At 47.6% G+C, this 20,882-nt stretch overlaps 1 protein-coding gene across 1 annotated transcript in view; it reads right to left on the bottom strand.

Annotated features, from left to right (window-relative positions):
* Positions 1 to 20,882, bottom strand: part of LOC127584193 (lysyl oxidase homolog 2-like) — a 93,253-nt gene that overhangs the window by 36,429 nt on the left and 35,942 nt on the right. The gene's annotated exons all lie outside the window — the stretch shown is intronic.

Raw genomic sequence — 20,882 nt, 5'->3', positions numbered from 1 at the left:
CATATACAACTGTAATTTGACATCCCAACTCTTGTACTCATTGCCCTGCCAGATGAAGGCAACCATGCCATATACCTTCTTCATTTCCCTGCACTAATCCCATGTTCCTTGATTCCCTTAACATGCAAAAGCTTATCAATCCTTGCCTTGAATATACTCACAATGTTCTTGGGTCAAGAATGCCAAGGACTTAACACTCTGTGGATGAAGCTATTCCTTCTCAATTTTGTCCTGAATGGTTGGCCCAGTATGAGATTGTGATCTTTGATTCTACGGACGTCAGCCAGGGGAAACATCATCCCCACTCCTACCATGCAAGCCTAGTAAGAATTTTCTCTGTTTCAATGAGATCACCTCTCATTCTTTCAAACTCAGATTATGGCATGATTATAACCATTTTCTCTGCTGTACATGATGTCCAAGGGTTTGAGAGGAAATGAGTCTATGATAGGGAAAGAGATTAAATCAGAGATTCCTCAGAGCAAAACGCTCCCTGATTTGGCATGGATTGGGGGTGGGAGGTGCTTAGAGAAATGGGAGTAGGAATGTAGAGTCACAACTCCTTATGATCAGGCGGTGGTGTGACATACCAACCGCAGTTGCTTTTTTTTCTTAACACTGATGAGATTACACCAAATATCAGACTCCAAGGTTTGGACCAAATGAGTAACAGAAGAAATCTCAGCACCAAACTTGGGAAAATTCCCCTCAGCACCAAATCGCTAGCAGCCTGCACGAGTACATGGGATAGACAAAGGCCATGCTTATTCACAGATCCACAACCTGACTACATTTTCTTTCCATCTCCTCTAAATCCTTCATTTCCGAGTGTCTAATACCCTGACTGCTGCCCTGAATAAACTTCTTGTTCAAACACCCAGGACTTTGCACATGTTAGACAAGTTTTGCCTCAAATTCACAAGGTTTGATGTAGTGGGCACATGGAAGAACCTTTAATGAAGGGCTCTGTGGAACCAGATGGTTCATCAACTTTAACAATAACTTGCCTTTATGTAGCACCATTCAGCTACCAAAATCATCCAAAGGACTTATCAATCAACAAACTGACACTGAGCCACATAAGGAGATATTCATGCAGGTGACCAAAGATGTGGTTAAAGTGGGAGGTTTGAAGCTGTGTTTCAGAGGAAGAGAGACAGAGAGGCAGAGAGATTTAGGAGGGAACTTCAGAGTTTTGGAGCCAGACAGCTGAAGGCAAGGCTGGCAGTAGGGCAGCAAATAAATCTGGGGATGCACAGGATGCCAGTTTTGGAGGAGTGCCAATATCTTGAAGGGTTATGGAGCACAGAGGAGGAGGGGCGTGACAACATTCCTACAATCGGCTTGGGTTACTAGGTCCTCAGGAAAATGATTGCTGTTGGACAGCAATCCATCACAAAATTAACATTTTTTTTCACCTTCAGGACACCCTAAGGGATCCACAGCATTACCAAGATTTACTGCTCATTTTTCGAAATGAGGTGCTGCCTTATTGAACCTCAGGGACAGTTTCCATACAACAAAGTGAACTGGCGAGTCACTTCAAAGTGCAGTGAAGAGTCATAGAGTCATAAATTAGTTCAACAGCACGGAAACAGGCCCTGCAGTCCACCTTGTCCACGCTGACCAAGAGCTAGTCCCATTTGCCTGTGGTTGGCCCATATCCCTCTAAACCTTTCCTATCCATGTACCTGTCTAAATGTCTTTTGAATGTTGTAATTGTACCTGCCTCTACAGCTTCCTCTGGCAGCTCATTCCATATACCCACCACCCTCTGTGTGAAAAGGTTTCCCCTCAGGTCCCTCTTAAAACTTTTCCCTCTCGCCATTAACCTACACCCTCTAGTTTTAGACTCCCCTACCCTGGGATAAAGATTGTGGCCATGCATATTTTCTATGCCCCTCATGATTTTATAAACCTCTATAAGGTCACCTATCAGCCTGCACGGTAGTGTAGCGGTTAGCATAACGCTTTACAGCGCCAGTGACCCGGGTTCAATTCCGGCCGCTGTCTGTAAGGAGTTTGTATGTTCTCCCCGTATCTGCATGGGTTTCTTCCAGGTGCTCCAGTTTCCTCCCACATTCCAAAGATGTACGGGTTAGGAAGTTGTGGGCATGCTATGTTGGCGCCGGAAGCGTGGCGACACTTGCGGGCTGCCCCCAGAACACTCTACGCAAAAGATGCATTTCACTGTGTGTTTCGATGTACATGTGACTAATAAAGATATCTTATCTTATCTTATCTTATCTTATACTCCAGGGAAAACAGTCACAGCCTGTCCAGCATCTCCTTATACCTCAAGTCCTCCAGTCCCAGTAACACCCTTGTGAATCTTTACTGCACCCGTTCCAGGTTGATGACACTGCGCACAGGCACATTGGTGCGGGCATGGACTCACATGTGGACCTGGATCAGGAACAGGGAACAGGTTGCGTTCCCTCGGGAATGTTGGCCAATCAGTTGTGTTTTAGCAACTTGCCCACAGCTTCAGGGGACCTTTTTAAAATTGCACACCTTTAAGAAACAACTCAATTTCTCCAAACAGTGGTACAGCATCTGAAACTTTACTCACCACTTCACTAATGGTGTAACCACTGCACCACCATGCCCAAATATATTGTGTACTCCTGCGTAAACACTGCACAGAAACACATTCAGGAGGCAGGGGGATGTATGAATGTGGTGGAAGTGAAAGGAAGCTGAAGGCTGCAAGTTCAATTGCACTGATGTTGTTTTATTCAAATGAAAATTAACTTTACCTGGACTGAAATGTGATAATGACAATTTCTGGATTATTTCATGTTACCCCAATAAATCCCAGAATGATCCTCCTGTGTGTCTCTATCTCTGTGAAAGGACAGAGAAGTGGTGCAGCAGGTAGTGCTGCTGCCTCACAGTTCCAGGGATCCTGGTTCATACCTAACCTCAAGCACTGTCTGTGTGGAGTTTGCACGTTCCCTCTGTGACTGCAGGTGTTCCCCCTGGCTGCTCCAGTTTCATCCCACATCCCAAAGACATGCTGCTGGGTTGGATGGCCCCAGTAAATTAACATCTTTGTGTCGGCTATTGGCAACGGGAATCAAAGAGGAGTGTGCGGGCATTTTGGGAGAGAATAAATTGAAGGGGTATAGGGAAATAAAGAGGAAGGGGACTAAAAGGATTGCTTCCCTGGGTGCCAGCACAGAGTCAATGGGCTGAATAGTCTTCTTCTATGTCATTAAAAGTATTGAGACAATACTTCACATTCCTCTGGAGTACTGCAGTGGAAAGTGGGCCACGTTGTTCCAGGACCAATCACTGTCAAGCACTTCTGGAACAACTGATTTCCAGTTTAAATGAGGGCTGGCAGGCTCTCCCCTTTCCCACGCAGTCTCCACGTGATCATCTCCCAGTTTATTGGGCTCACTTTGCCTCTGAGCAGCTGTCTTTCCCACAAGCAAACACTTCTTAATCCCTTCACTGTCATTACTGAATATAAAACTCAAGTCCTTCCAACAGACTGGAATTTTTCTGATTACAATTATCTGCAATTCTGCTTTCTAATTTTCAGGCAGCAAATGTTCAAAAAGCGTTGCCCAGAGGAAAAGAGGCAGAATCCATATTTCCCTCTCCAAACCTTGCCAATGGCATCCACATCCAGTAAATGAATGAAAGGAAAGCCACTTTACGATGTGTTCGCTCTGCAATAACATCAGAAAATATACCAAGGTAGCACAACTGCTCTTTTTATACAGAAATGCTATCTTGATCCTTTTTTATGATGGTATTGTGGAGAGAACCCTTCCATTCATTCATTGGCTGTGGGTGTCATTGGCGATGTCGCCCTGAGAAGGTGAACTGCTCCAGTCTGTCTGGTGAGGTACTGTTTGTAAAGAGTTCTAGGATTTAGAACCAGTGAGGTTGAAGGAACGGTGACGTGCTTCCAAGTCATGATGGAGTTTGCCCCAAGCTGCCAGTTTTCTAGAGAAAGAGGGTGAAATATATTATCTTGAGTCTCTTACTTATTCAAGGCTATGGAGGGAAACAGGATCAGAGAAAAACGAACTGGAACGGCCTTTTAATGAGTTAACAAAATGGGATCAGTTCCCCTGGCCTAGGGACAGGACACAGTCCCAATAGCTCACTGTTATCCAATGGCTCCATTTGGAAAAGGTGGCAATGTGGGATGCACGCTGCAATCAAAGTCTTACAGCTCATCAGGAAAAACTTCCATTTACCCGGGCAGGTTGCCAGAACCAGTTTTCACATCATGCCATAGGTGTCTCAGCTGAGGTTCAAAGGTGAGCTTTAAAATATCTTTCTTGGAATTTGCATTTCTAGAGCACCTTGCATTGACAGCATCTATGGGAGTTGATGCCTCAAGAAGGCAGCGTCTATCTTCAAGGATACCCACCCTCTGGACCATGCCCTCTTCTCGCTGCTACCATCAGGCAGGGGGTACAGAAGCCTGAAGTTGCACACCACCAGGTTCAGGAACAGCTACTTTCCTACAACCATCAGGTTCTTGAACCTACCTGCAGAACCCTGACCCTACCTCAGCAACAGACCACCTCTCGTATTACTAAGGACTTGCTTTTGATTGTATCTTTGGTTTTTTTTGCACTAAGGTCTTGCTTTTGCGAAGTCTTTGTTTTCACTATGTGGTATAATTTTATGTATAATTTAGGCATAACTTATATCCTGTGTGTTGTCTGTACCTGCTTGCCTGTGTTGCTGCTGCAAGCAAGTTTTTTATTGTACCTGTACCTCACTGTACTTGTGCACATGACAGTAAACTCCACTTGATTTAACCTCAGCTTTCTATAAAAATACCAAGATGGGGCCTTTGGCAGAGTCAAAGGGATCTCAAATTGACTTTATGAAAACTTTGAATTCCCACCATTTGGCTGGCTGGTGGGTTTAGACATTAAGCTTGTGGGTGTGAAGGAATGGACTAGACTTCACTGGGTGACAGCCTGCTTCCACATGTGGACACTGGATCCACACTAATGCTCCTCAGGTCAAAGAACAACTCCCACCCTGAGGAATAAGGCAGTGGGTCAATTGCCGGAATGGATCAGCAGGATGACGAAACTGGCAGCAGCTGAGGCAAAGAGAATCGATACAGGTATCGGGACACCGGGGGTTACTTTGCTCAAGGGAGATGAGGAAGGGTGGGAAGGAGGTGCCAAAATCCACATGGGCCAAATGGTCCGTTTCAATGTTTAGATCGCGTGCAATTCCATGTTCCATAGTGAATGTTAAAGCCATTGAAAGCCTGAGTTAAATGGCAGGTTAACCCTAGACAACCAGAAAATGACCCATATTGCTCTCCCCTACAGATAAAATTCACTGGCTGAAATAAACAGCAGGGCACATTGGATTTCTCAGCAATTACTTGGTCATTATCACACTGCTACAGTAAACTCCACTTGACTTAACCTCAGTATGCCCCAAAACACTCTGCAGCCAATAGACTACTTCTGAAGTACATTCAATTGATCCCATGTGATGACATAAGCTTTTTTGGAGATATTGTTTAAACAATAAATGTTAGTGAGGACAACTGGTGGAGGGATGTGGGGTGATTGGAGGAGATACCATTGCTTTCTATAAAAATACCAAGATGGGGCCTTTGGCAGGTTCAAAGGGATCTCAAATTAACTTTGTTGGAGTGGCAGGGAACTAATTGGTTATCAAGTATATTGCATTACAATGGTGACTGCACTTCAGAAATAGTTCACAGGTTGTAAAGTGCATTGGGATATCCTGAATTAGATTGAAATGGCAGTATAGAAGTACAAATCTTCCTCTTTTTCCGTCTGAAATGTTTACTCGGTTTCTCCCACTGATGCTGCCAGAACTGCTGAGTGTTTCAAGCATATTGGTTTTATTTCAGATTTCCAGCGTCACAATATTTTGCTTTCATTTGCCGTGTGCACTGAGCCCCTGATCAGGGGTGAACAGAGTGTTAAACCAAAGGAAGTTTTCCAGGACTCACTGCCATCAGAAATAAAATGAAAACAAATGTGCTGATGAAAGTTGCAGAACTCTTGAGTGGCCTGTTGGAGGGATGGACTCTTGGAGAACACAGGGAACAAAATGTACTCGATCACAGTATTATCTCATTCCATGTTTGGGAGCTAAGGGAGAAAACCATATGTTGAACATGAGGTGTACACTTACAAATACGCCTTCTTATGTACTGTTGCATTCAATGCTGCAGGTAGAGTTTCACAGAATGTTTCCCACTATATATGCAGTCCACTAAACGAATGCTACATTGAAGGAAGGGCTGACATTTGGATGAGATGTTAAACCAAGATCCCCTCTGGCTCCTCACATTGGGTGTTAAAGATTTTGCAGAGCAGCAAAGGAGTTATTACCCTCTGCCCAGGGGCTAATACTTAACCCTCAACCAATATCTGCTCATTTATGTTATCACTGTTAATGTGAGTCTGCTGTGCACAAAATTAGCTGCTGTGTTTCCTGCCTCACAGCAATGACAACAGTTGAAAACCATTTCTTTAACCAGAAAGGACACCTTGGGATGTGCTGAGGTTGTGAAATACAAGACTTTCTTATGTATGTGAGTGAGCTCTTGGATTGGATAGTAGGAGAATGAACTTCATGAAAAGTAAAGCAGGCAGTAACTGATCACAATTCTTCAGAGCTTTCTGCAAAGATGCATCGATAAGATCTGCTGCTCAGAGTGCAGGAGATCAAAGCTTGACATATTGTGGACATTATTATACTTCAAGGAAAATATTTCCTGTAAACTTAATCACATAATTCTGCTTTGTTCCCTAGATTATGAGGTTGAAATCACTTTTCTTTTTACAGGAAAAAAGCAAAAAAGAACATATCTGGGTCATTTCACATCAGTGGAAGTTGACCTGGTTGCAAATGCACCAATACTTTCTGCTTCAGGGCATATGGGATGATGTCAGCCCATGAGCTGTGCTCCCTTTGAAACATTGCTGGGTAGCTCAGACTACACTGTCCCGGGAGCGACAATCATTGGCCATTCCTGGGACCACATGATCTCCAGACCACCTTCAGTCCTGAAACTTAGTTTTCTGCACGCAGATGTTTGATCCCGATTCTCTGCCCAGCCACTGCTGCTCTGTGATTTTCGGTCTGAATCTGCAATTCTCAAACTCCCCCTGCTCCCCACCCCACCTCACCACAGCCTCTAGTCCTCAGTCCCGGTCCTTGATCCCCACACTCACCCCACCATCTCATGACCACGTCCCTCATGATCACAGGTCCAGATCAGTCCAGTAATCCATTCACACTCATCACCCTGTTTCCACCCTGGCCCCTAATTCCCAACCATAGGCCCCAACTAGACCATGCTTCCCGACCACACCCAACCCCTGACTCTTGTCTCACTCTAGCTAGCAGAGAGGTGGTCCCAAAAATGTGCAAATCCATTTTGTGGGGCCCAAGGCCTTGTAGCTGAGGTTTACAAGACCAATACATTTATTAGCCGCCCTCTACAAATCCAGTCCAGAATATCTATCGAGATGCATCAGGGCATGGTACGGCAACTGCTCTGCCCAGGACCGCAAGAAATTGCAGAGAGTTGTGGACACAGCACAGTCCATCACAAAAACCAGCCTCCCCTCCATTGATTCCGTCTACACTTTCCACTGCCTTGGGAAAGTGGCCAACGTAAGCAAAGACCCCTCCCACCCTGGTCATTCACTCTTCTCCCCCCCTTCCATCGGGCAGAAGATACAAAAGGTTGAAAATACTTACCACCAAGCTCAAGGTCAGCTTCTGTCCCAGTGTTATAAGACTCTTGAATGGACAATAAAGATGAACTCTTGTTCTCTCAATGTACCTTGTCGTGACCCTTGCACCTTATTGTCATCCTGCACTGCACTTTCTTGTTACTGTAACTGTAACACTATGTTCCACATTCTGTTACTGCTTTTCCCTTTGTACTACCTTGATGTACTTACGTTTTGAAATGATCTGCATGGATGGCATGCAAGACAAAGTTTCTCACTCTTTATTGGCACATGTGACAATAATAAACCAATTACCAATTATTAGGCTGTACGAGAAGTTCCAGGGGAAAAGAATCATCCATTCTCAATACCATAGCATGACTGGCAGTTGCCTGCAGGTGTCGTGGCGTGGCGGCACAGAATGAGGCCATTCAGTCCATGGTGTCCATGCTGGAAGAATAGAGCAGCTGAAGCCAATCACACTCCAACTCAGAGCGTAGCCTGGCAGGGACATCAAGTGTCAGTCCGAGTTTTGAGGGTCTCTGTTCTCATCTCAGGAAGTGAGCTTCAGGCCCCCAGCACTTTCTGGGTGAAATCATTTTTCCCGGCCTTCCTCCATTTCCCTTACCCATTACTTCAAATCCATGCCTCAGTTATTGTGCTGCATGCAGTTAAAATGTGAATGGTAGTGGAATATTTTTGTTTAATGAAGGCTCTATCTGACAACTTCTTGTTTACTTATTCTTCTATATTGATATGTCTATTGCCGTCCCTCCCCTTTAAAAATGGGAGGATAGCAGACAGGCAAAGTTCTCCTGGGAAGGGAACAGAATAATGTGGGGAAGAAGCAAAGAAGGGCCCTTCTCTCACAGAGCCTGCACACTGCTCCTCACAGGGCAGGAACTGCGGTTCTTTTGCTCAAGCAGTTCATGCCTGAAGGGTTTAAACTGACTGAGAGGGGATTCCCAGAGTGGGGAAGAAAGGTTTTTCAACAACAATCCCAAAACTCCTTTCCCCCATTCCAAACTGGTACGTTAGTTAGAAGACTGCAGCACAGTGGTACAGCTAGCAGTGCTGCTGCCTCAGAGCTCCAGTGAACCAGCTTCCCTCCTGACCTACAGGCTGTAGGTGTGGAGTTTGCACGTTCTTCCTATGACCATGTGGGTTTCCTCCGGCTGCTCCAGTTTCCTCCCAACATCCCAAACACATGGGTTGGTAAGTTAATTGGCTGCTATAAATTGCCCCTAGAGTGCAGACAAGTGGTAGAATCTGGAGGGAATTGATAGGAAGGTGGGAAGAATAAAATGGGATTAGTAAGTGATGAGTGTAAATGGGTGCTTGACGGTGAGCGCAGACTCAGTGGGCCAAAGGGCTATATGACTCTGTAACTGTATCTGGGGCAAATGGTGGCTATTTTTTGCATCGTGAGATCACATGGATATAATGGGACTGAGGTCTGGTCAATTATGGCTGGTGTACATTCAACAAGTTCAATTTCTGAAGCTTTCACGTGACTTTGTTTTAGACATGCCTCCAACTGGCCTTGACTCAAAATTATCTCGAATTATTTAAATTGCATCACTGGAATCACAGGGACGAGTTTGCTCAGTACCACCCTCAGGACTATGAGCCCAGGCATGAAGCAGGGTAATCAAAGGTTCAAACTTTATATTTACCCTAGCAAAAAGCAGAAAGAAAGTGCATTTCTCTGCATTGGACTTTAAGCGTCCCAGCTTTGGTCTCTGGGTAAAACCTGCTTTACTACGGCACTCCAGAAACCTTCATATGTCCTTGTCTGTTTCTCCTGGCACCTGTTATCAAGTTCAGTGAATGTCCAAGAACAACTTATCAAATATCAGAGCTGGAGTCAAGTCCTGTCCCTGGGACACACAGAGAGTAAAAGTAGAGTCACTTGACTTGGGTACAGCATGGGTCAAACCTTTCCCAACATTTCTTGCAATCTCAGTTCAAATAACAATAATATGTGGCGACTCACCGTCCGCTCAGGCGAACCGGCTCAGCGGTCAGGGCACGCGTTGTCGGAGCGGCGGGGCCCAAGATGGCTCTGGGCCTTCGTCTTCCCCGAACGATGGGGGAGAACCCACGCACGCAAAAAGATTTCAATGACATAGCACGTACGTCATTTCCTTTTTCGGAAGGCGGGAACCACGCCGCTTAAAAGACCCACGCAAGGCGGGTGAATAAATCAGTCTCGTTCCACAGCTTGCAGACTCGTGTCTTTATTCTCACATCGCGGTAGCAGCCGCTACATTGGTGACCCTGACGGTCCAAACAGATTTTGGACCCACACAATGAACGACAACGCAGCAGCCAATGCAGTGGCACTCAAGCTGCCCACCTTTCAGACACTTCGGCCCCGCATGTGGTTCAACCAGGCCCGAAGCCCGGTTCCAACTTCGAGAGATCACCTCTGACTCCACACGGTACTACCACGTGGTCAGCTCCCTGGACCAGGAAACAGCCACCCAGGTTGGAGACTTCATCCAGTCTCCTCCAGAGGAAGGCAAGTACCCGGCTTTCAAGGACCTTCTAATTCGGACCTTCGGCCTCTCCCGTCGTGAGCACGCCGCCCGCCTGCTTCATCTTGACAGCCTGGGGGACAGATCTCCATCGGCCCTGATGAATGAGATGCTGGCGTTGGCTGAGGGGCACAAGCCCTGCCTGATGTTCAAACAGGCCTTCCTCGAACAGCTGCCCGACGACATTCACCTGCTGTTTGGCTGACGCCGACTTTAGCAACCCACGTGAGGTAGCCGCCCGGGCAGATGTCCTGTGGAAGGCCAAACGCGAGAGCAGTTCGTCCGTTGGCCAAATCACCAGACCGCGTGCCCAACGCCTACCTAAACCAGTCCCAGCAGCCGAGTGACCACACCCCAGAAACACAGATGACGACACTGACGACCAGCTGTCTTTACCATCAGAAGTGGGGCGCGGAGGCCAGTCGATGCCGCCCACCCTGCAAGTTTCAGGGAAACGCCAGGGCCAGCTGCCGCTGATGGCTACGGTGGCTGGCCACCAACACAGCCTCCTATTCGTTTGGGATAAGCAAATTTCCGGGCGTCATTTCCTTGTCAATACTGGAGCAGAGGTCAGCGTCTTACCCCCGACCGGCTGCGACACTCGTAGCAGGCAACAGGGTCCTGCCTTCAAAGCCGCAAATGGCACAATGATACGGACTTTCGGTACCTGTACAGTCCAATTACAATTCGACGACAGCCATTTTACCTGGAACTTTACCCTTGCCGCCATAGCCCAGCCACTCCTGGGAGCCGACTTCCTCCAGGCCCACAGCCTGTTAGTCGACCTGCGAGGGAAACGGCTAGTGCACTCCAGAACCTTCCAAACTTACTCTCTGGGAGAAGCCAGCCTACCAGCCCCGCGCCTGGACTCCATTTCCCTGTCTTGCAACAAGTTCACCAAGCTTTTAGCCAAGTTCCCATCGGTTCTGGCACCTCAGTTCACGAATCCGATGCCCAAACACGGGGTGCGGCACCACATCACTATGACAGCGCCACCCCTTCATGCCCGAGCACGACGATTACCTCCAGACAAGTTCCGCCTGGCGAAGGAGGAGTTCCGCCGCATGGACGAACTGGGGATCATTCGCAGGTCAGACAGCCCCTGGGCCTCTCCCCTGCACATGGTCCCCAAAGCCACTGGTGGGTGGAGGCCCTGTGGCGACTACTGCAGGCTGAATGAATCCACCACCCCAGACCACTACCCCGTCCCTCAAATCCAGGACTTCGCGGCAAACCTACACGGGGCCCACATCTTCTCCAAGGTGGACCTCGTCCGGGGATACCACCAAATCCCGGTCCACCCTGACGACGTCCCCAAAACTGTGCTTATCACTCCATTCGGCCTCTTCTAATTCCTTCGAATGCCATTCGGCCTTAAGAACGACGCACAGACCTTCCAGCAGCTGATGGACGCAGTAAGCCGCAACCTGGACTTCGTGTTCATTTATTTAGATGACATCCTCATCTCCAGCCGTAACCGCCAAGAACACCTTTCCCACCTCCGCCGACTGTACTCCCGCCTCAGTGATTTCGGCCTCACTATCAACCTGGCCAAGTGCCAATTCGGACTCGACTCTATCAATTTCCTCAGCCACAGAATCACCAGCGAGGGAGTAACACCCCTACCCGCCAAGGTAGACGCTATCCGCCATTTTGCCCATCCCAACACAGTCAAAGGCTTGCAGGAGTTCGTTGGGATGGTCAACTTTTACCATCAGTTCATCCCTGTGGCAGCCTGTATCATGCACCCTTTGTTCTCGCTGATGTCTGGCAAGGGCAAGGACATCGCCTGGGATGGCGAGGCCGCGGCTGCCTTCGTTAAGGCCAAAGAAGCCCTAGCAGATGCCGCGATGCTGGTACACCCCAGGACAGACGTTCCAACTGCCCTCATGGTGGACGCATCCAACACTGTGGTCGGTGGGGTACTGGAACAACTAATCGAAGGCTGTTGGCAACCCTTGGCGTTTTTCAGCAGGCACCTTAGGCCACCCGAGCTCAAACTAGTGCCGTACCTGGCAATCCGGCATTTCCGGTACTTTTTAGAAGGCAGGCCTTTCACCGCGTTCACTGACCACAAGCCATTGTCTTTCACCTTCTCTAAGATCTCCGATCCCTGGTTAGCCCGCCAGCAGCAACATTTGTCCTACATTTCCGAGTTCACAACGGATATCCAACATGTCTCTGGAAAGGACAATGTCATTGCTGATACGGTCTCCAGACCGACCATCCACAGCCTGTCCCTGGGTGTAGACTACACGGCCCTGGCTGACGCACAGCAAGCCGACGACGAGCTGCCCAGCTACAGAACCACAGTCTCAGGCCTGCAGCTCCAAGATTTTGTAGTTGGCCCAGGTCAGCAGACCCTCCTATGCAACGTTGCAACCGGTCAGCCCCACCCTATAGTTCCTGCAGCCTGGCGGAGACACATTTTCAACTCGGTACACGGGTTGGGGCACCCGTCCATCAGATCCACTGTCTGACTAGTCGCCAGCAAGTTTGTCTGGCACAGCCTGCGCAAACAGGTCAGTGAGTGGGCCAAGATTTGTCCGCACTGCCAGACATCAAAATCCAACGGACACACCAAGGTCCCGCCACAGCAGTTCGAGCCTACCCGTAGAAGGTTTGACCACATTCACATCGACCTCGTTGGTCCCCTGCCAGTTTCAAGAGGAGCGCAGTACCTCCTTACCATCGTGGACTGGTTCATGAGGTGGCCAGAGGCAACCCCTCTCTCAGACATCACGACCGATTCCTGCGCCCCCGGCGCTGCTCACAACTTGGATCTCGCGTTTTGGTGTTCCGGCCCACATCACTTCAGACGGAAGCTCCAGTTTACCTCCAGCCTATGGTCTGCACTAGCGAACATGCTAGGAACGCAGCTGCACACCACCACAGCCTACCACCTTCAGTCAAACGGGTTGGTAGAACATTTCCACCGCCATCTGATATCAGCCCTGATGGCCCGCCTGAAAGGTCCTAACTGGGTCACCAAACTTCCTTGGGTCCTGCTCAGCATACGCACTGCCCCCAAGGAGGATCTCCACGCTTCATCAGCCGAACTCGTGTACGGTGCACCCCTGGTCGTCCCAGGGGAGTTCATACCCGCCCTTAGGGGGAAAGAGGAACAACACGTGGCAGTCCTGGAAAGACTGCATGAGAGGCTCAGCAGCTTGGCACTGATTCCCACTTCACAACACGGTCAGTCCCCATCCTGTGAGCCCAAGGAACTACGAGACTGTAAGTTCGTTTTCGTGCGCAGGGGCACGCCCCGGGCACCGTTGCAACGATCATACGAGGGGCTGTTCCGGGTCGTCAGAAATAATGGGTCCACCTTTATTTTGGACATTGGGGGCAAGGAAGAAGTCTTCACGACGGATCGCCTCAAACCGGCCCACTTAGACCTACAACAACCGGTCGAGGTCCCAACACCACGACACAGAGGCCAACCACCTAAGCAATGGCTAGCACAGCCCGCGAACTTTGGGGACCGTATCGCCGGTTCTGGGGGATGGTTATGTGGTGACTCACCGTCCGCGCAGGCGAACCAGCTCGGCGGTCGGGGCGCACGTCGTCGGAGCGGCAGGGCCCAAGATGGCGCTGGGCCTTCGTCTTCCCTGAGCGACGGGGGAGAACCCGCGCATACGAAAAGATTTCGATGACGTAGCACGTACGTCATATCCTTTTTCGGAAGGCGGGAACTGCGCCGCTTAAAAGGCCCGCGCAAGGCGGGTGAATAAAACAGTCTTGTTCCACAGCCTGCAGACTCATGTCTTTATTCTCACATCATGGTAGCAGCCGCTACAAATAAACCAATACCAATCACTCCTCTTTACCTATTAATTGTGTAAGCCACTTACCACCAACACTGTTAAATATTCTTTGCCCCTAAAGAATATGTTATCAATTTTGCCCAGAAGCAGAAATTTAAGTTAGAAACAGAAAATACTGGGAGTGCCTTGAAAGTCAGGCAGCATCTTTGGAGAGAGGTATAAAGCTGATGTTTCAGGTGGATGATATTTCATCAGGACTTCTGATGGAAGGTCATTGGCCTGAAACACTTACTCTCTTTTTTCTGCACAGATCTGCCTCACCAGCTGAATGTATCCAGCATTTTCTGTTCCTCATTTCAGATTTCCAGAATCCACAGATTTTTGCTTTTAAACTCAAGAACTATTTAGCACTGCGGTTAATCTATGCTGAAAGGCATCACAGAATTAGATCTGGCAGTGAAAAAAACCTCTGGGCTCACACCCGCCGTTTAAAAGAAGTGCTGACTTCATGGGAAAAATAAATTAACAAAATGTTATTTCTCTTTGAAACAAAGCAGAAGTTATTCATCTACCTCATTGGCCTGATGTTACATTCAGTTTTGACCAAGTAGGAACAGATTTGAACAGTTGATGGAATTTAAATGATGCTTAAAATTAAAGAAATGTAAAAACATTTACTCCCATTTTGAATGCTAACGTAGCAACTCATATTTACATGAGTTGACATCAAAGCTCTGGCTGACATCTGTTAACAAGCTGTCCAACTGTTGGTAGAAATGCATTCTGTTTTCACCAGTCCTGGTTCCTTTGTTCCCTGAGCTGGTGTCGCTGTGTATGAGCTCACCCCGACTCTCTGTGGAGACTGGACTTTGCATATTGTGAGTAATCAGATCAAACTTGCTGAGGAATCCCTTTCATCCATTCTATGTTTTAAAAAAATCTTTCAAGTTTTGCAGAGAAAAAATATCAGGTATAAATCTACCTTCTTGGATAAATAATGATACAAATGACACAAATAATGCTGAAAATTAGTGGTGTTGTGAATACCAAGGAAGATTGTCCAAGTTTACAGCAGGATATAGGTCAGATGGAAAGTTGTGCAAAGTGTTGGCAGAGCGTGAGTTGATGCATTTGGGAAGTCAGATAGGGGTAGGACATATACAGTAAATGGTGGAGCACTAAGAAACGTAGATTAGCAGAAGAACTAGAGGCCCCAGGTCCATAGTTCCCTGAAAGTGACAACACAGGTCAATAGGGCAGTGAAGAAGGCATATGGCATGCTTGCCTTTATAAGTGAGGATATAGAACATAAAAGCTGGGATGTTATGTTGCAACTTTACAAAACAGGGGTTAGACCAGTATTGTGTGCAGTTCTGGTTGCCACACTACAGGGAGGGTGTGATTGTGTTGGAGTGAAAGAGGCAGAATGGTGATCTGATAGAGGTTTATAAGATTATGAAAGACATAGATAGGGTAGATAAAATCTTTTTCCCATGGCCAGGGTATCAAAAAGAAGAGGACATAGGTTTAAGGTGAGAGGAAGGAGATTTAAAGGAGATCTGAGGAGAAAGTTCGTTTTACGCAGAGATATCTGGAACACACTGCCAGGCGAGGTGGTGGAATCAGATACAATTACTCCATTCAAGAGGCATTTGGACAGACACTTAAATGGGAAAGGCATAGAAGGATACAGTCCTAATGCGGGCAAATGGGATTAGGGTCAATGGGCAAAAAAGGTCAGCATGGACGAGGTGGGCCTGTTTCTGTGCTGTACGACTCTATGACAGAAGGGGACATTTTCCCCATTAGGTTCATGGTCAGGAGAGCAGTCCCATTAGTCCCATTCCCTTATTTCCCTGCAGTTCATAATCTTAAATCACCTACATAACTTAAGGGGTAACTTGCTGTAGTCTTTGGGATGTGGGAGGAAACCGGAGCAGCCAGAGGAAACCCATGCCACTATGAAGAGAATGTGCATACTTCACACAGCCAAGACCAGAGGTCAGGATCGAACCCAATCCCTGGAGCTATGAACAAGCAGCACTACCTGCTATATGACAATGCTGCCCTCGACGGTACAGAATGAAGCAAAAACGTTTGCGACCCACCTCCCCCACTTTTTCTAATCTGTGGTTATGTCTGCCCTGGCTGGTGTGTTGTAATGGTCCTCCTTTGTAGCCTGCTTAGTTTGGAAGGTCAGCCAAGAAGTGAATCCTCCTTTCCTTCCTCAATGGTAACTATTAGGACCCATCATCACTCCAAGGCAATCCAGGAAGAGAGGGATATTGGACCAATCTCCTTTAGCTGTTTCACTAATGGCTTTCACTCCATCATAATTGGAAATTGGATAGACTTGGCTCCATTCATACTTCAGTGCAACACTGCCCAATGCCACATTGGAGCAGGACCCTTGTTTGGGTTCAGACTAATAAGTGGCAAGAAATATTACCACAGGACAACATCCAACACAGATGATGAGAAAGTCTAAAAGTCAAAATAGACATGGGGACAGGCTGGGAAAGTGGTGTTGAGGCCAAGGTTGAATCAGCCATGATCCTATTGAATGGCAGAGCCATCTGGTCCAGTCCTGCTCCTGTTCCTTGTGTGCCCATTGTGCAGCTTCTCCACTATCAGCTGGGGAGTTACAATGGACCAAAGGCTTTAGTAGACCAGCTGAATCAACGTGTTACAAAGAGCTTTAGTGTTGCTAACTCCACAGTGACCTCCAAAACCTCATCCCCATCTATGACCCTCTAGTAAGTATGGTGGAACATTCATTGCCTCTATGGATTGGTGCAGCTGAAGGTACTCAAACGATTCTTGCTTCTTTTTATTCATTTTCAGTATACAGGCATCGCTGGCAGTTATTGCCCATCACTAATTGCCTTTGAGAAGCCACTGCCTGGAACTGCTGCAATTCTTACAGAGAAGGTGCTCCCACAGTGCTGTTGGGCAGTGAGTTCCAGGATTTAGATGCAGCAGTGATGAAGGATCCACAATATATTTCTAAGTCATGATGGGATGTGCCTTGTCCTTCTTGGTGGGAGCTGCTGTCAGAGAAAGCTGAGTGACCAACTGCAGTGCACTTTGTGGATGGTACGCACTGCAGCCTCTGTGTGGCCAGTGGTGGATGCAATGAATCTGCAGGATAGTTGATGGGATGCCAGTCAATTGGGCTGCTTTGCTCTGGATGGTGTTGAGCTGTTGGTGCCGTATGCACCCAGGCAAATGCAGTGTGTTCAATCACACTCCTGATTTGTGCCTTGTGGATGACAGAAACACCACAGGTTGTAAGGACGTGACTCACTCACCACCAGATATATGGCCTGCTCTAGTAGCCATAGCTGGTCCTGTCAAGTTTCTGGTTAATGGTGATCGCCAGGATTTTGATGGTGGGGTGCTGATCATGCCATTGATTGTCAAGGGTAAGTGGCCATTGGCTGGTACTTGTGTGTTTTCCGCTTATCAGTCCATGCCTGCAGGGTGTCCAGGTCTTGTGGATGGTGGCATGGACTGGTTCATTTGCTGAGGAGTTGGCAATGGGATTGAACATTGTGCAATCATCAGCGAACAAAAGTAGGTGGTAATGATAGAAAAATAGGGGGCTATGTGGGAGGGAAGGGTTAGTTAGATCTTAGAGCAGGATAAAATGTCGGCACGACATTGTGGGCCGAAGGGCCTGTATTGTGCTGTAGTGTTCTATGTTCTATGTTCTTAATGTCAAGGTAGGTGATTACATACTCTCTCGTTAAAGATTTGTCACTGCCTGGCACTTTTCTTGTGCTAAAGTTACTTGCCACTCATCAGCCCATGACTAAATGTTGTCTAGGTCTTGCCTTGATGTTGTATAGGCAAAGGACCTGGCACTGTAAAATTAGCCCTTGTTCACTAGATTGCATACACGGCTCCAAGTCTGAAAATTCATGGTCCAAATCCCACTTCAGAGATCGGAGCACGAAGATCTACACTGAAATGCCAGAGCAATGGGTGGTGCAGTGGCACAGCTGGTAGAGCCACTGCCTCACAGCCCTGGCGACCCATGTTCAATCCTGACCTCCAGTCCTCCCGGGTGAGGCAAAGGTTCACATGCATCTCCTCCAACCTTGTCTACTGCATTCGGTGCTCCCAATGTGGCCTCTTCTGCATCGGAGAGACCAAGCGCAGACTTGGCGACCGTTTTGCAGAACACCTGCGACCGGTCTGCAATCACCATCCTAAGCTCCCAGTTGCAGACCACTTCAACTCCCCTTCCCATTCCCACACTGACCTGTCCATCCATGGCCTTCTCTGCTGCGAGAACAAAGACCAACGCAAACTGGAGGAGCAACACCTTATGTTCTGCCTGAGTAGTCTATAACCCAATGGTGTCTCTCTCTGTCTCTGATTTGAGCTTCCTCGGACCTTGTACCACCTCTGCACTGGTCATAGATATTCATCTGCTATGGATTCTAGACTGACACTTGCTCAGGGGTGGGCTACATTCCACACATCGACTTTCCAAAGGTGGCTGATGACCTCTCCAGTGTTCCACCTACGCAATGCCAATGCTGAACCACCACCTGAGTAGCCAGAGGTTGAAGCATGAATCCCAACAACCCAACTCGTTGACCTGGGTATGACCTGAGACTAAGTGATCACGACACAAAAGACAACAAAGAAAGTCACAAGTAAATTCCTTATCAAGCTGGCTGGACCATCGTAGGCTCCATAAGTGTCAATCTGAAGGGTGACGGTCTGGCTCTCTCTCACTCGATGGTGCAGTGCTGCAGACCAGTCTAGAGATGGTCCTCATGCATCGAGCTCACTGACGTTCAGTCACATTCAACAATGTGCATCACCTCAGGGACACTTCAACCCAACCCCTCCAACAGTGCTGTCCCCTCATATCCAGCAGAAAGCAGCAGTGATCTGGAGCTCTCTGCTAGCCCTAGCCTACTGCTGTATTGTACCATATCATTTACTTGCAGTATCTAGGATTACATTGTGAAGCTCCTCTAGTTGCAATTGCCAGACAACCCCTTAGCATAGACTTGGGTTCTGCCCACCTGGCTTCAATATGCCATTGGCAATGGTCCCTGTCAATTAGGGTCAAGACCTCTGCTCACTGCTGGGATTTTCGTGACAATTCTGACTGTAGCCACAGCAAACCACAAGCAGTCCTGCCTGTCATTCATGACTGCCCATTGACTAACTCAGCACTGGATTACAAGAACTGTACAGAACTGTCACAATGCTTGGAAATTACACACGCACACACGTGAGCAGGATTCAGCTACAGTGACAGGATAATTGCAAAGCCAGACAATTCTTAAGAATGCATGGAGGCTTTGTAATAAGAAATGCAGACCCCAGGCAGAGCAGAACCTCTCTGGATTGACTCCAAGCTTCATGAGTTTTTTTAATTTAATGTTGCTCCTCGCTGTAGAATTAGTGGCGTTCCACGAAGCCATGGTTTGTGTGTTCGGGAAACTGGGTTAGGATGTGCGGACTAGGCAGGAAAAGCTCATCAGAAAGTGGCAATAACTTCCAAAATACTACAGGAGAAGAGTATAGGTTTGTTAGCTATGCATTCAAGAGAGTTCCAATCAACCTCAATGTTAAAAGGGAATGTCATGCACAGGCAGATCACTCACAACAGCTGCTCATTCAGGGTACGGACAATAATTAAGCACCGCTCTTTGTAGAGTGTGCAAGAACAATAGTCTGACGATAGAAACAGCTGTGTCAAACTGGGGAAAATGGATGTTTTATAGCTGGAGGATAAGTCACGTGAGGACACAGACTTCAGACTTTTGGTACAAGAACCAGAAAGGAAGTAAGGAGAATTTTCTTCTGCAGCTAGATGGAGTGCACTGCCCAAAAAGGCAGTGGAAGCAGATTCCAGAGTTACTTGCAAAAGGGAATTGCATAAATATGTGTGGAAGAAATATTTACATTGCTAAAAATGAGAAGCAGGGGATGGCCAGCAAGGAGGTCAGGGAGGGGGGTGTAGTTGAAAGCTCTTTCAAAGAGTCAGTGCAGACTTAGAGCTGAACTGCCACTCTCCCACGCTGTACCATCTACTGACCCGACAATTCTATGAAGTGCAGGGACTGGGATATATTAGATAGATGTTCAACAGGCCAGTTGCAGGCCTAATGATAGATTTTTATTCAATTTCTTTGAGCATTATTCGGAAAGAGGATAACAAAAGGCTGTTTGATTGATTATTGTACATTCTAATTGAGTCATTTGGAGCCAGTTTACCTTCCAATTGGACTGGGAAAGCGGGGACGGATATATGGAGTAATAGAGTGGCAAGAATTTGGGATGGGGCTTAGAGGCAGGAAGTCATGTGATGAAACCTCGAGGCATATCTCCAACCATTCATGCACAAAGTTCCGCTGAACCATTTAGGCACCTTGCTGTCAGAGCAATTAGGCGCCACTGAATGAGTATGACCACGAGTTTCCATTTGTTAAACTCCACTGTCTCATTTTCCACGTCAGTCAAAGCAGCACGTCCCAGCCTCAACATCTGTACTGGGAGAGTATAACACACTTTAGTTCCAACAGCTCCCATGAATTGTAGAAACAGCCTGAATATCTCAGAAGGCCACTGAATTAAATCAGTGCAGAGTGCACAACGTCCCAGTCAGCTGGATGTTGCTGCACTACCTGTCCTTCGTGGAGTTCTTCCAGGCCAACATCTTTGACTACAAGTCCATCAGGCAGTGGTCAGCACGGAATATCCAGCAGACACTGCAGGAGAAGGACTTAATGTACACTGTGGGGTGGTTCCCTGAGCAGGCTGACCAAACTATCTGGCAGAATGCCTCATCGCCAGAACTCACCAACGAGCACCAAGACCTCGCT

Source organism: Pristis pectinata, chromosome 29 (assembly GCF_009764475.1).
Source record: "Pristis pectinata isolate sPriPec2 chromosome 29, sPriPec2.1.pri, whole genome shotgun sequence".
In the NCBI taxonomy this organism is placed as follows: domain Eukaryota; kingdom Metazoa; phylum Chordata; class Chondrichthyes; order Rhinopristiformes; family Pristidae; genus Pristis; species Pristis pectinata.
The sequence above is the reverse complement of the archived record's forward strand: the minus strand, read 5'-3'. Positions and strand labels throughout refer to the sequence as shown.